Below are 17,465 nucleotides of genomic sequence, written 5' to 3' on the forward strand. Positions count from 1 at the left end.
CCCGCCTCAGCCTCCTAAAGTGCTGGGATTATAGGCATGACCCACTGTGCCTGCCCCAATTTACCTTATTTTTAAATAACTGTTTAAAATGTTTTACCTTCCTAGGATGAGTTATTTGATTATCCCTCTGCCTTTCCCTATTTAAGATTCAGAGGGGAAAGCTGAGACAGCAAATTTGATAAGACTTCTTGAACTGTTGTTTGATTCTGTAAGCATTTATCATGACTTGGGTAATGGGCATATTCAGCAGGTGAAAATCTCTGTTATCATAAAGCCATCATTTTAGCATGCTAATGCATTATAACTAATGTGTAAAGACCTGTGAGTATGACCAGAGGTCACTTTCATTGCCATTTTGGTTTTGGTGGGATTTGGCCACCTCGTTTACCACATGCTGTTTTATCAGCAAGGTCTTTGTGACCTATATCTTGCGCTGACCTCCTAGCTCACACTGTGACTTAGAATGCCTAACCTTATGGGAATGCAGCCTAGCGGGTCTCAGGCTTATTTCACCCAGCCCCTGTTCATAATGCAGTCACTCTGGTTCGAATGCCTCTGACATTGAGAGTGGCAAGAGAAAGGATAGACAGACAAGGAAAAAGAGAAACAAAAATAATTCAGTTGACTGAGAAGTTTTACAGAGAGAGCAGAGGCCTTAGAACAAAACATATCTATACATATATAGCCCAAATATTATTTCTAACTAAGTTGTCTTTTGACTCTGAGCTCTTTAACAAACATTTTTTCTAATTGTAATTCCTACTGAAGCCATTTTACTTTGCTTCTGCTGCTGGCTGGGCTCCCGTCAACAAATGGGCAACCCAGAGAAGCAGCCATCTTACTGCAGCAGGGGTTCACCACCCTTCCTTACCACCATGTGATAGACAGCTCTCAGTAACCAATCACTCCAAACACGCTGGCATTTTCAGCATGTCCCTGTACTTGTGCACAGCCTTCTAAAAAGTGAGCCGTACCACTTCACATACAAAGGGCTGCTACCCTGGGATTTCCACCACAGATGCTTCACTCTTTTTGCCAGCCTCTCAGCTCCTGGCTAACTTGCCACATGTTCTGTGGTGGGCAAGTAATATGGTTTGAATTTAGATCCCCACCCAAATCTCATGTCGCATTGTAATCCCCAGTGTTGGAAAAGGGGCCTGGCGGGAGGCGATTGGCTCATGGGGATGGACATCCCCCTTACTGTTCTCATTATAGACAGTGAGTTCTTATAAGGCCTCATTATTTAAAGGTGTCCAGCACCTACCCCTTCACTCTCTTCCTCCTGCTCTGGCCGTGTAAGACCTGCCAGCTTCCACTTCGCCTTCCACCACGATTGTTTCCTGAGCCCTCGCCAGAAGCAGAAGTCTGTACAGCCTACAGAACTGTGAGCCAATTAAACCTCTTTTCTTTATAAATTACCCAGTTTCAGGTAGTTTTTGTGAGAACAGACTAAGACAGCACCTTCCCCTAAAAGTCTGAGGAAGCTGAGAGGCCAAATAAAGAGGCTGACAAATCCAGTTTCTCATAAACATTTGATAGCAACTTAGATGCAGAAACCATATCTGAATCTCAGACTATGGTGAGACAAGATGGTGGATCCCTATGCCATTACCCACCCAGACCCAGGGCTTATACACCATAGGGAAAGGGCATATGTGTTTCAAATTGCTTAAGGGCAGGATTTACGTTTCCTCTTACACAAGCAACAATTGATAAACGAAATCTTAGAGGCCTTCCCAGAACTAGAGTTAATCAAAAATCAAGATGGCAGATTAGCATCCAAGATGGAGTTGCTTTAGTTTCCACAGCTATAGATCAGGTATAGCATGGACTTTGGAATGAGCTCGGGATTCAAATCCACTACTTACTGGATGTGAAAACCTGAGCAAGTTATGTAACTTCCCTGAGCCTTAATTTCCTCTTCTTTTATTGGGAATAATAGGAACCTCACAGAACTACCAGGAAGATTCAATAACAAGGGTCTGGCACAGCACCCAGCATATGGTAGTGCCTTCAGTAAATGTTCGTTTCATTCACTCGTTGCCTCAACACAAGGGATGATGGCTATCCTTGAGAAATGTGTGTGCCCTTGATGTAAGATTTTGCATGCAACTACCAAAAATCTGAACCCATAAATAGGAGTCACCATGTGATCCAGTCTTTGCCTAGCCGAAGCAGGACACTGCGACATACCTCCAACTAAACAAAAGTTTCAGTGACCGAGCAGGGATTTTGCCAACTTTTGTTGGAGATGATGAATCTTATTAAATAGATTGTTTACCTACCTGACAAGTCTTTGTAGCTGAACTTCACAAACTTCTTGAGTCTAAGAAATGAAATTAGAAATGTCAAGGGAAGAAATGGCCTGTGAGTTTTCTACATGGTGATAATTTGAAATAATGCATCATTTTATAAAAACACAGAAAGAATTCACTTTTATGAAAAATTGCTAACTAGCCTAGAGACTTGGCCTCAAAGAAAATTGCTAACTAGCCTAGAGACTCGGCCTCAAAGAAAGCCAGGCCTTGTTTTTGAAAATTGGCACTTAAAAAAAAATATATTTTTTTTTTTTGACCAGACACAGTGGCTCATGCCTGTAATCCCAGCATTTTGGGAGGCCAAGGTGGGCAGATCACTTGAGGCCAGGAGTTCAAGATCAGCCTGGCCAACATGGCAAAAACCCCCTCTCTACTAAAAATACAAAAATTAGCCAGGCGTTGAAAGTGGCACACACCTGTAGTCCCAGCTACTCGGGAGGCTGACACAGGAGAATCACTTGACCCCAGGAGGCGGAGGTTGCAGTAAGCCAAGATCATTCCACTGCACTCCAGCCTGGGTGACACTGCAAGACTCCATCTCAAAAAGAAAAACAAAAAACAAAATTTTTTTTCAAAAGCATTGTTGTGCCAATTATGTTCCAAGCATGCTAACTACTTTACATAATTTATCTCATGTCATCCATACCAGACAGCTTTACGAAGAGGTACAGCCACTGTCACAGGGACTAGGTCGCAAAGCAGGACTGTTCTGTTCTAGAGGCCATGCCAGCAATGACTATGTACCAGAACCTACTCAACACACAAGATGTTAACAAACACTTTTTTTGATCAAAAAACCATGAGATAATTCTGATTATACTCTGACTTCAACATAACAACTTGTGCATGGTGCCTAACTCTTCCCACCCAAACCAGGTAAATTCTCAGATAAAATAGGACAGTATCTTCCAGAATGGGGGATTGAACCACTGGTTGTTTGAAAATATTTTTAAGTGGTACATGACATTAAATAACATTGACTAACATGTAACCTCCTGATGGGTTCTTCCTGCCTGCAGCACAAATACAGACCATGGCATTGCAGTAAGGAAAGTTTAATTGACACAAGGCCAGACACACCACACAGGAGATTGTTGTCACTCAAATCAATCTCATTGAAGGTTTGTAGGTTTGGGTTTTTTCAAAGGCAGTTTAGGGGAAGGGGTAGGGGTGGCTAGGCAGTGCGTTATTGCTGCTGATTGGTTGGGGGTGCAATCATAGGGGTGTGGAAAATGGTCCTCCTGCACACTAAATTGCTTCTGGGTGGGGCCACAGGAGCAGTGGGTGGGTCCAGGTGGAGCCATCATTGTAGGTGTCAGACATGTAAAAACCTGAAAAGATACCTCAAAAGGCCAATCTAGAATAGTGATATTGTCTGCAGGAGTAATTGGGAAAGTTGCATATCTTGTGATCAGTCTACACCTTAGCAGAACTTAGGCTCCTCTCCTCCCCCTGGCCTGGTGGTCTCTCATTAGCTTCACAAAGGTGGGTGAGTTTTGGAGAAGGGCTGTTATTTAAACTATAACCTAAACGTCTTCCAAAGTTAGCTCTGCCTAAACCCAAGAAAAATTAAGGCAGCTTGAAAGCTAAAGGCAGGAGACGGGTTGGCTAGATCAGATCTCCCCAACTGCCATGATTTTCTCACTGTTATAATTTTTGCAAAAGCAGTTTTAACATAATGAGAAAATCACTCCCTTACATTTTTTATACCCCCATCCTTTGAATACCACAAGGAGAACCTCTCATCCTCATGTTAGTGTGTCTTCAACACATTGAATGCTTTTTAGTCTCTCCAGTTTGATAAATAGAGCGCAGACCTTAGGCTATGTTGAGACTTCTGCAGCCAATATTATCTAGCTAGAATTTAATACTTTTGCTATCCATATATATATTTTTTTAATTACCTTCTAGTTAATGCTGAGCTTCCATTTATGAGAGTAGATTAAATCTTTCCTTTTAAAATAAATTTATTTCCATTTATAAAGGGAAATAGCTTTAAGAAATATTAAGTAAATAATAGAGCAGGTAGTACATAAATTATCAAAGTTCTTAAAATTAGTACACAATGATGAGAAAACACATTAACAGGGTACTGGAATGACTAAAAATTTGGGAAGTTCTCAATTGAAATACATTAGAAGAGTCCTTCTAGAAGCCACTAAAAAAGAATGAATATTACCCTTAAGTAAAAGTCCCAGCCCCAGCAGTACTCAAGAGGAGGGACAATTTTATATACCTGGGGGACACTTGATGATGTCTGGAGCATATTGGTTGTCACTTTCTGGTGTGGGGAGGCAGGATGGAGGTAGGACTTGTGCTGCCTGCATTTAGTGATAGAGGCCAGGGATGATGCTAAATATACTACAGTGTACAGGACAACCCCCACAAGAAGGAATTTTCCAGCCTATGATGCCAATAGTGCCAAGCTGTAGAAACCCTGCTGTCTCCTGATTGTAAGTGCTGGAAGTGATCCAGAGGCTGACACTCGTCTTCTCTGAAGGCCAAGTTCCTATCTGACAAAGTTCATACATCACATTATAATTGGCAATTCTTGTTGGGCAATTTGCCCTTTGGTTGCAATTCCTACTTGTTTTAGACAAATGATTATATTGTAAAGTAGCTTCTGTTTTAATTTATAACTCAGAGTATCCCAGCAGTGATTCGCAGTTCCGTCCCAGTCCTATTATTACCAGATGTGAGGGCCTTTAGCTAACTTTTTATAATCATTTCATCTTTAAAAAGTGAACCTCATGTGGGTGGATTTGATCCAAGGATTTCGAGGGTTTTAATTTTAACTCTTTAAAACATCTCATTGCAGATTTTCTACAATTTTTTCTTTTAGTTTATTCTATGCTTTTATTTTTAATCTATATTTTACTTCAAATATTATTTCTAGGCCAGGTGTCATGGCTCACGCCTATAATCCCAGCATTTTGGAAGGCCAAGTTGGGAGGACTGCTTGAGCCCAGGGGTTCAAGACCAGCCTGGGAACATAGTAAACCCAATTTCTCCAAAAAATGCAAAAATTAGCCAAGTGTGGTGGTGCGTGCCTGTAGTTCTAGCTAGCTGGGAGGCTGAGGTGGGAGGATAGCTTGCACCTGGGAGGCAGAGGTTCCAGTTAACGAAGATCATACCATTGCACTCCAGTGTGGGCAACAGAGCCAGATCCTGTCTCAAAAAAAAAAAAAAAAAATATATATATATATATATATATATATACACACACACACATATATATATATTTCTATAATGACATGCAATTTACCATATGCAATTAAGCAGGTGTGATGTCTGGATTCTGAGCCTCAATTCTTATTATTGGAGAACGCACAGGCAGTTTGGTCTGAAATTGTATAAACTTTGGTCCATACCTAAAAACTAAATGTTCAGACTAATACATGAGTTTATTTTCTTGTCTTTTTCTCCCAAATATAAACTTCAGAAAGTAAACAGTAGTTTATTGAATACATCTATCACTGAAAAGAGAAAATTAGAGTTTTACTATAATAAGCTTATCCTGTGTGTGGTAAGTAACACACTCAATGGAGAAGAATCACGTAACACTCACTCAAGCAGAGAAGAATCAGGTAATGAAAGAATATCTGTGGCCGGGTGCGGTGGCTCATGCCTGTAATCCCAGCACTTTGGGAGGCCGAGGCGGGTGGATCACAAGGTCAGGAGATGGAGACCATCCTGGCTAACATGGTGAAACCCCGTCTCTACTAAAACTACAAAAAATCAGCCGGGCATGGTGGCGGGCGCCTGTGGTCCCAGCTACTCGGGAGGCTGAGGCAGGAGAATGGTGTGAACCCAGGAGGCAGTGCTTGCAGGGAGCCAAGATCGTGCCGCTGTACTCCAGCCTGGGTGACAGAGCAAGACTCCGTCTCAAAAAAAAAAAAAAAAAAGAATATTTGTTTGTTTTTTATCCTAGACTTATTTAAGTAAGAGAGGGAAAAGTCTTGGAAGCACAAAAATATTTACTAATAATCGACTGCTTACAAAATTAGCACCTATCCACAAACTCAGAGACTACTGTCTATGTTAGGTAGCACCTTATTGATTATTTGTCAATTCTGTGCTTCAACAATGCAAAGGAATTGTAGATCCAATAAGTCTTGCCCCCAGAATGCAGGATTTTGTAACGCCTATGAAAGAGAGAGAAAGCTGCTCTAATTGAACATAAAGCCATTTGACACATAAGGACCTAGTAAAGTCAGATGGTTAACAATTAAGAGAAAAATAGACAAGAATGATTGCAAGATAAATGCTTCAGAGGAGAACGAGTTAAGTACCAAAGATGAAAGAGAGGCTCTTGGGAAAACTGATCAAGCCTTCAAACATTTTCATGGAAGTGCCCCTCTTGATTACCATGCTGTGAAAGTCAAACACGAAATAAAAGATATGGTATCTTCTACCACTGAAATTAGTCAGAAAAAAAAATATGCTTGTCCAGAATCAATCACTGCTTGATTCATGCTGTGTTCATTCTGACATCTTATGCATAGTTGCATTTATAATCTAAATGATGGTAACTTTGGAATCAAATTTTGTAATTTTCTTCCCATCTTTTGAGATAAAATTCCAATCAAACATTTCGCAATTTGGCATACATTTTTGGTCCCCATTTTAATTGCATTTCTTTTAAATGGTCTTTTTCCAGTGGAGCATTATTTCCTGTAATGGGACAACTATCACTTCCGGGAATAGAAGCTCATAAAATGATATAGTTGAATTTTCAGAAGCTATCGTGTTTATCACTCTTTTCCAAATAAAGAAATTAAGACTGAATGAGATCATTACCTGCCTGAAGGTTATAAACAAACTCTATGAAACATTTTAATTGAGTATAAAAATCACAATTTGGCTTATAATAAAATAATTTCTAGACAACAAGGATGATTCTTTTGAAGACAGTTCTTCTAAATTTGAAATCATTTCTTTTTGTAAGAACCACTACTTCTTTTGCCATATTTTTGCCAGTCCCCTTCATGTTTTCAGTAAAAGGGTGAGAGACTAGGAGTTGTGAATTCTGTATCTACCTCTTTTCTGGAATTATCATTCTCTGCTCATCCTACAAATCTGTTCCAGCTCAGTGTTTATTTTTATTTTCTCCTTCACTTACTGTAATCTGTGGTGGATCATTATGCAGTTAATTCAAATTACCAACATATCATTCTAATAATCATTTTAACTACACTAAAGTGAATATGTTTCTGATTTAGCAGACACTTACTGTCTGGTATAAGAAACCATGTAAATGTACCTGCTTTGCTCATGCTCCAAGGATGATGACAATATCATTTTCTAACTGTGCTTTTTTCTCCCCATTTCCACCCCACTCAGCATGCCTACCTCTCCAGTTGCCTCAGACTTCTCAAAATGGTGATCCATTACTCAGAAATGGCCTATAACATGTTTTCTTCTCAAACCTATGTGATTTTTAAAAATTTGAATTAGTGGCCAGCTTCAAAAATTGGATTGTTTACATAGAAATCCAGATTTCTGAATTCTCTTGGAAAAAAAAAATAGCAGATCTTGCAATAATTATTTGCCGTCTGCACCAGTCAGCTAAGGCTTGGTAACAACCAAACCCTTTTTGCCCAGCACCCACTTTGAAGTTTGCCTAAGTCCCATCAAGCTCTGTTGTTCCCTGAAAAGATAAAATGTTGACTGTTATTTTGTATTTGTGCTAGTCTTTTTTCTTACAGTGTAATTAAGGTGAAATATTTCTTGTATTCATGTCCCTGGAGAAAGTAGGAGAATCAAAAAGACAGGGAGGGCTGTGTGTTTCACAGTAAATGGGAGATAGCCCTCTTACACTCATTTGTTTCACCCAAGGATACTGTGAGTACTAAAGCTGGCACTATCTGATTCAGCCTATTGCTTCAATGCCATTTAGTGTTTGTATTAGTCAGGGTTCTCCAGAGAAACAGAACCAATAGGTGATTTTATATATATATATATATATATATATATATATATATATATATCTCGTATATATATATCTCGTATATATATATATCTCGTATATATATATCGTATATATATATGTGTGTGTGTGTATGTGTACATGTATATGTACCTATATCTCCATCCCTATCTATCTATATACATATGGAGAGGGGGAGGATTTATTATAAGTGATTGGCTCATGTGATTATGGAGGCTAAGAAATCCCAAGAGCTGCTGTCTGCAAGCTGTAAGCTGAGGAAAGCCAGTGGTATAGTTCCAGTCCTGATTCTGAAGACTTGAGAATTGGAGAGCGGATGGTATAAGTTCAAGTTCAATCTGAAGGCCTGAGAACCAGGAGTGTTGAGAGCAGGAAAAGATCGATATCCCTCTAACAGTAAGAAAGAAAGAATAAGTCCTCCATTCCTCCATGTATTTGTTCTATTTAGGCCGCCAACAGATTGGATGAGGCCTGCCCACATAGGGGAGGGCTATCTACTGAGTCCACTGTTCAAATGCCAATCTCTTCTAGAAACGCCCTCACAGACACATCAAGAAATAATGTCTGACCAGCTATCTGGTCATCTTGTCGCCCAGTCTAGTCAACATGCAAAATGAACCATCCCAGTGATCTTGTAGTAGGAATGAAGAATATGAATCAATACATGAATTAATGCAGAAAATAGATATGCTTCACATACCAAGGTGGTATGTCATCAGGGATATTCCACCAATGTTGGGGAAGTGCACACCACAAATCTTAAAACCAGAAGATTTTCCTACTGGACTACTGTATATATAATTGTCAGACTTTATTTCCGGTCTCATGCCTTTAAACCCAGAGAATTTGGGGACCTGCCAGAAATGAAAAGAAGGCAAGGCATCACAAGTATCTCTCTTGTATTTAGAGCTTAAGAATCATCCTGGATATATTTACTTATTTTCAACTTCCTTTCCTCCTCCTTTTATATGCTCATCATGAGGAGGCTTCATGCTATCTTAACCCGATTTAAGCTTAAATGGAAACATTTGCCTCTTTGATCATGATAAGAACAAACTAGTACCTTCTTCCTCTTCCCAAGTAAACAAATCTTTAGAATGTGTGAAACTGTTGATAGTAAGTCCCAATTCCCTGAAGACAGACCGATCATTTACTTAGCATTCTACCTTGGGGGCTACACTGAAGATCTCAGAGGTCAAGTCCCAAATCAAAGCTTGAGTGGAATATTTTAAAATACAGCCAGTAACCAAGAGAGTTAAAAGCTCTTTGGCATATTTATATCTGACCTTCATCTATTAACCTCAAGGAAAGGTAATGAAACTTGCATTCACGAGAGATGGTATTATCTACTTCAGGATAAATCTATTTAATGAATAAGTAATAAGCAAATTTGTAAAGAAAATGAAATTCCTGGGGACTCTTAGAAAATTTAACATCACAATTTGGGAATACGTTTACCATATAACTATGAAAATTATAATGAGCCCACAATTTCTGAGCCAGAAAATTTCTTCATTACTAAATAATGCACTAGAAAGAAAACAAACCAGCACCACAGAATCTGCAACAGCCAATATGGATTAAATATGGATTTTTAGAACCTTGTTTTAACTAGCTGTATTAAAATGCCCTTGTCACAGTATTGAACAGTAATCAAGACACTAGGAAGATGTGAAATAGAAAGACACGAAACAGCTCAGATAGAACTATCTTTATCATCAGTGATGTGTAGGATGATGCAAGGGACAGGAGAAAGTTAACCTTGGTGAGGGAGTTTAATTTGTGTGTGTTTGCCTGTTTATACTCAGGTAAGACAAAGATTAAATGAAACCATGTATTCATGCCTTGCTTCAACATTTTAAGAGCCCCACTCCACCCATAACCATCACTTACTGAGGAAACTGGGAACTCCACAGGCATTTAAGACCCTTCACTATCTGGCTGTCACTTCTTTGCTGTAAACAGATTTCCTGCTATTTCCCTCAAGAGGTAGTAAAACCTAGTGGTTAAGAATCTGTGTTTAAATTCTAATTCTACCACTAACTAGTTGTGGGATAAGGTTATACAATTTATTTTAGCCTCCATTTCTCCATCTGTAAAGGAGATTTACTCATCATAGGCTTAAACAAGGATTAAATCAGATTGTCTATGTCACGTGCCTAAGCACATGCCTAACATAGAGTAGGTATATCAGAAATGTTAGCTATTGTGAAGTTACACTTAGCTGCTCTCTATTCTCTAGCAGTTACCCAGCTTCAGGCGTTTGTGGGTTTTTAGCCCTTCCTGTTCAAAAGCTCTGCCCATCTCATCTCTTCAAGTCCAAATTCATCCTTCAAATGCCTCTCCAGATAGCTCCCTAACTCCCCACCTCCCCTGAAAATCACAGTTCACCTCTCCTGCCTCATCTTCTGTTCCCTGGAAGACACACACTCAGCAACTGACCATCAGCTCCATGAGGACAGGAAGCAGGCTCCTGCCATCTTCATCATAGCCACATGGGCAACCTCAGCATCTAACAAGCATTAGGTGCTGGGTAAATACTAGGTGATGACAGGGGCAGAGAGAAGGAAAGTGAAATGAGGGGAGAGGAAGGGAGTCTGAGAAAGGAGAGGCAAATGAAGGGTGGTAACACAAATGCATGCAAAAGCAGCCACCCAGAGAAGGCCAGGGAAGGAAGGACCAAGTGGGAGAGACTAGGAAGCAGATTAGAGGGGGCTATGATTTTCCCCTTAGTGGTTGCCACTGCCAGCCTGTAAATGGCTCCTGCAGCTCTTCAGTGGGATCTCTGCTAGAATAAAGCAGCTCTGTGTAAACAATATCCCTGTGTGGTCATCAAAGAATGTGCAATAGGCTCTCTGTGTGAGGGAATATATAATAGACTCTCTGATGAGATCACCACTTTGCCCCTTGCTATTTCTGTGTGCTGCTCTGATGAAATCTCAGAATATATTACAACTAGGACCACTGGAATTTTAGTGTTGATGGGGATGAAGGGGAGAAGGAGAAACCTTTCTGAAGCTCACAGATTCTAAATGATGATCACCACCACCACCACCCCTGGCCTGCAGTCAACCCCAGCCTCAGTCTGTGGAAATCATTCTCACTGTGATGCTTGTTCACAATTTTGGCTCTTTCCTCACCTGTGCTCTGTAGTGGTTGCTGCCTGTTATCTCTAAAGGATACATTTGGAAGTTTTTGTCTATTTTCAGCCATCCTGTTAGAATTCGGTAATCCTCTTTCAGGTGTGTCTCTACCTGATATTTTCACTACTTACTGTCTAAACAAGCCACTGGAGAGGTCCTGATAAGAAAGGTCAAGCTGGCCATTGCTGGGGACAAGAGGTTGTCACACCTGGATTCTCCTCCATAGAACCCTACTCTCCAGTGCTCAGGGTAAACTTACAGGTTACATGCACAGCTGCTTGTGATATGTGGCTTCAGGGATGTAGGAAGGAGCCTTACTCCCAAATTCTCCCAGATTGGCCTCTGCTTTGTGAATGATCATGAATGGAGGTAAGGCACAGCCTACACATATGTTGCAATAATAAGTAGAGTTACATCTACTATGTTCCTAGTCTAGCACTATGCATTTTACAGACATTATGTGGTTAGAATTAATCCCTATACCAATTGTGTGCATTCACATATTCATTTTTACAACAGATAGATACTAAGCACCTACCATGTTCCAAAAAAGGTGGATAAAGGAATTTACAAAACCAAGTCCCCACTGTCATTCCTTTACAGAAACAAACAATAAATATACAACATGTCAGGGGTTACAAATGCTCTGACAAAAATAAGCAGAACACAGTCATGGAATGGAGATGTGATTGGGATGGGGAGAACTTATTTTATATAATGGAGTCAGAGAAGGTCTCTCTGATAAGGGCAGTCTTGAGCAAAGATCACAAGGAAAAAAAGAAGTAAATGCTCCTGGGAAAGAGAGGTACAAGCATGGGGGCCAGAAGTGCAAAGGCTCTGAGGTGTGAGTGCATCAAGTATTTCTCAGAAATACCAGGAAGGCTAGTTTGGCAGGAGTGGAGTGAACAAGAGAAGTAGTAAAGGCGAGATTAGGAGTACATGGCATCTTAGTTGATATGGTTAGGCTTTGTTTCCCCACCCAAATCTCATCTTGAATTGTAATCCTCCATCTTGAAATGTAATCCGCCATCTTGAAATGTAATCATATATTGTTGAGGGAGAGACCTGATGGGAGGTGATTGGATCATGGATCCCCCCTGCCGTTCTTGTGATAGTGAGTGACTTCTCACAAGATCTGATGGTTTTAAGGGGCTCTTCCCCCTTTGCTTTCCACACATGCTGTCTTCTGCCACCATGTGAAGAAGGTCCTTGCTTTGTCTTCGCCTTCTGCCATGATTGTAAGTTTCCTGAGACCTCTCCAGCCATGCAGAACTGTAAGTCAATTAAACCTCCTTTGCTTATAAATTATCCATTCTTGGGTAGTATCTTTATAGCAGGGTGAGAACAGACTAATACACCAGTGTTCCACCAGTCCTCTAGCTTTTCTCCTCTGCCACAAGACCAGGCAGGCCCCTTATAGGGGATGCTCCACTGGCCTGGCCCCCAGAATAAAAAGGTAAATGCAGCTACAGCAGCAACATAAACCTGCTGATGTGTAACATGAAAGAAAATATTTGTCATTTTGATCCCACCAAATTATTAAGGTTGTTTGTTACTGCAACAAAGCTGTGTGGTACCACAAAGAAGGGTTCTGCCTGGCTGTCTTTATATTATATGTCCACCCTTGGAATGAACAGTGTTCTCAGGAGAGTAGGGCACTACGTTACCAAAGACAGCCCTGGCTAGACTGTGGTAACAGCCCCCCAACTCTCCATGGTTTAGAAGATCAAACTTTATTTCAAATCACACAAACACCAGTGCATACAGTACCTAACAGAAAGGGCTCTCCTCCATTAAGTGACTCAGGATCTAGAGTTCCTTATTCTATGACACTTGGTCTAAGCATCTGGCCTGCAAGGTCCCAGGATGTGAGAAAAAAGTTGTAAGTATATAAAGGGTGTTTTAAAGGGCATGCCTGGAAGTTGCATATACCATTTCTATCCATATCCCACCAAATAACATGGCCCCACCTTTCAGTAAGAGAAGCTAGAAAATAATGCAGTTATTCTATGCCCAGGAAGAGGGGGGAAAATAAATTTGTTTATTGTAGGACACAATCCCCACAATAAGCACTAATTTGACTGAGCCTAAGCCATGTACCCTTCTCTGTGGTCAAGATTTGGCTTTATTACTAAAGGAGAATGAGAAAAATGCATAATCCTAAGAAATAACCCCTGTTTACTCTGCAAGGTGGAATTACAGTGGATCACTAAGGGAGGCACAGTGGCCTAGGAATCAGGAGACTTGAGGTGTGGTCCTATATGTCCTCTCTTACAGAGAATAATTTACAATACACCCCCCTGCTTCAGGAATCTATTTCTTTATGTGTAAAGTGTCAAAACCAACTTTAAAGATTGTTATTTTGGGTAGAATAGAAGGCCCAGAAATAAACTCTCCATATATAGTCAACTCATTTTGACAAGGGTGCCAAGACCATTCAATGGGGGAAAGGACAATCTTTTCAAAAAAAAGGCACTGGGAAGTCTGGGTATCCATATGCAAAAGAATGAAATTGGACCCTTACATAATGTATGAAAATAACTGAAAACAGCTCAAAGACATGAATGTAAGAGCTAAAACTATACAACTCTTAGACGAAAACATAAGGGAAAAGCTTCTAGACTTTGAATTTGGAAATTATTTCTTGGATATGAAATACAAATATGAAATATAAAAGTACAGGCAACAAAAGTAAAAATAGATAAACTACATCAAAACTTAAAAGCTGTGGATCAAAAGGCAAAATCAACAGAGGGAAAAGACAACCTAGCAGAATGGGAGAAAAATATTTGCAAATCATATATCTAATATGGGGTTAATATCCAGAGTATATAAAAGAACTTCTAAAGTTCAACAAAAAATAAATAATATGATTGAAAAATGGACAAAAGACTTAAATAGATATTTCTCCAAAGAAGATACACAAATGGCCAACAAGCACATGAAAAGATTCTCCATACCATTAATCATTACAGAAATGCAAATCAAAACCACAATACAATACCAACCACCTATGCCTATTAGCATAGCTACTATCATTTAAAATAAAAGAAAAACAGCAAAAAACACTAGTGTTGGTGAGGATATGTAGAAATTGGAACACTTGCGCACTGTTGGTAGAAATGAAAATTGTGCAGTCACTATGAAAAAAAGCATGGGGCAGTTCTTTTAAGAAGTTAAAATCACCACATGATCCAGTAATTCCACTTCTGTGTGAGTGTACCTGAAAGAATTGAAAGCAGGTCCCCAAATAAATATCTTCGTACCCATGTTCATAGCAGAATTATTCATAATATTTAAAAGCTGGAAGCAATCCAAGGGTCCATAAGAAGGTAAGTGGATAAACAAAATGTGGTATATGCATACAATAGAATATTATTCATGCACAAAAAGGAAGGAAATTCTGACACATACTACAACATGGATAAACCTTGAGGATATTATGCTAAGTGAAATAAGCCATTGACAAAAAGACAAGATATTATTCCACATATATGAGGTACCTAGAAGAGGCAATATCATAGAGACACAAAGTACAATAGTAGGTGCCATGGGCTAACAGAAGGGGGAAATGGGGAGTTATTTTTTAATGAGTACAGAGTTTCAGTTTTGCAAGATGAAAATAGTTCTGGAGATGGGTAGTGGTGATGGTTGAACAGCAATGTGAATGTACTTAACACTCTGAACTATCCACTTAAAAATGGTTAAGATGGTACATTTTAGGTTATGGGTATTTACTACAATTTAAAATTAGTGTGTGTGCGTGTGCGTGCACACGCGCACGCGCATGCTTGTGATTTAGAGGCTCAGGACCTCTTTGAAAGTCTTAATAGAAGCTTTTAGCCAAAGAAATGTTGAAGAACATTTTAGAGGCTTCAAGACCTATAAAGTTTGTGGATTTCAGGCTCAAAATCCTGGAAAAGGATATAATAGACCCCTTCAACTCTAACACTCTATAATTCAACTGAATAGATCAGAGGGTAAAAAAGGAGAGGTATTTGCAGTGGAAAGGAGACATAACCTATGGGCTATGTGTTCTGCAAACCTGCCCCATAGGCTATCATCCTCTGCTTTCCATCAGCAATAAAATTTACCCAGAGACATTTTTATCATGTCCCATTGGAACAGGTCAAAAATATGTATATATCAGGTGGATTTATTTTCATGCATTTTCAATGAGTTGACAATCTCTTATTCTTAACTGAGATATGGCTTGGGTGATTTCATCCCATTTGCGGTACAGTCCACTTTGAGCATCCGAATGACAAATGGCTGATCCACAGGTCGGTAAATAAGAGAACAGCCATCAGCTGTGCCATGTTCTCCATCATTAACATAAATCAGTTTTACGTGATGCATCGTACCTCTTAGAACAGAAAAAAACAGCACTTCTGGAATGCAGCTATTGCAGTCTGTCTTGATTAGACCACCAACTCCTTTAGGTATTTTGGCACTTATGTTGTCTGTAACTTGTATATCTGTCAGGAAAATGGGTGTCAGCCCCTTTTATTAACGTATTCTTCTCAGGAAATAAAGACAACTAGTTACCCCTCACAGGGAGGCAGTTGCGGGGAAAGGAGAGGAGTTAGTCTCACTCTTACTCTGTGGCTATGGCTGAGATCCTAGTCTTGGACTAACCAAATATCTCAGGTGGATTTTGTGTGACAGAGTATGGATGGCCAGTTTCAAGATATTGTTATTCCTGGAATTTAAAATTTCAAAAAGGTCAAAGGGTATGTACCTAACTGTAGCATCTTCACAATTCAGGGTTTGTTCACTCCCTCATTTAGTAGATACCTATTAGGTGTCCAAAGTGCACTGGGTATTGTTCTGAGATGACAGAGGCATGGTTCCAAAACTCAAGAGTCATATTCCAGTTGAGGAGATAAGACATGTATCCTGGAGTTACCTAGTTCACAGAGACTACCTTCCAAAGCCAGCATTCTTCTTGAGGTTTCCCAAAAAGTCTTGTCCATGTTACAACCAAGATATCTTGCTCAAAAAGCCCAACAGAGCCAGTTTTACCAGTGGTTGAAATGGATCATCAGTTCTTTGAGCACTATATGAAGGAATTAACTTGCTTGCTATTTTTCTATTTGCCCAGGAAGAGGAAAATGAAATTGAATTAAGTGACCTTCAGTGCTATCTCTGTGGTAGGAACTATCCTTGGTCCAGCCTAAGCCATATGCCTGCCTCTATAGTTCCTCTATGGGAACTCCTCAGTCAACCATGTGGGACTAGTGTTTACAGATACATGTTTATATTATGACATGTTGTATTAGTCTGTTTTCCCACTGCTGATAAAGACATACCTGAGACTAGGTAATTTGTAAAGAAAAAGAGGGCCAGACGTGGTGGCTTATGACCGTAATCCCAGAACTTTTCCAGGCCAAGGCGGGTGGATCATTTGAGGTCAGGAGTTCAAAACCAGCCTGGCCAACAAGTTGAAACCCCATCTCTTCTAAAAAATACAAAAATTAGCTGCCGGGCATTGGGGTACGTGCCTGTAATCCCAGCTACTCAGGAGGCTGAGGCAGGAGAATTGCTTGAACCCGGGAGGCAGAGGTTGCAGTGAGCCGAGATAGCACCACTGCACCCCAGCCTGGGCAATGGAGTGGGACTCCATCTCAAAAAAAAAAAAAAAGATGTTTAATGGACTCACAGTTCCATGTGGCTAGGGAGGCCTCATAATCATGGCAGAAGGTGAAAGGCACATCTTACATGGCAGTACACAAGAGAGGGAGAACCAAGTGAAAGCGGTTTCCCCTTATAAAACCATCAGATCTCGTGAGACTTATTCACTACCATGAGAACAGTATGGGGGAAACTGTCCCCAAGATTCAATTATCTCCCACTGTGTTCCTCCCACAACACGTGGGAATTATGGGAGCTACAACTCAAGATGAGATTTGGGTGGGGATACAGCCAAACCATATCACATGTCCTAAAAGCAAGACCCTGGGAACTGGCACTAATTGAGGGTATAGCAGGTTACTTTTATATCCCACCTTAGGCTTGTTCCAGAGCATATACCCATTGAATGGAATGGCAAGT

Source organism: Pongo abelii, chromosome 2, assembly GCF_028885655.2.
Source record: "Pongo abelii isolate AG06213 chromosome 2, NHGRI_mPonAbe1-v2.0_pri, whole genome shotgun sequence".
NCBI classification, from domain to species: domain Eukaryota; kingdom Metazoa; phylum Chordata; class Mammalia; order Primates; family Hominidae; genus Pongo; species Pongo abelii.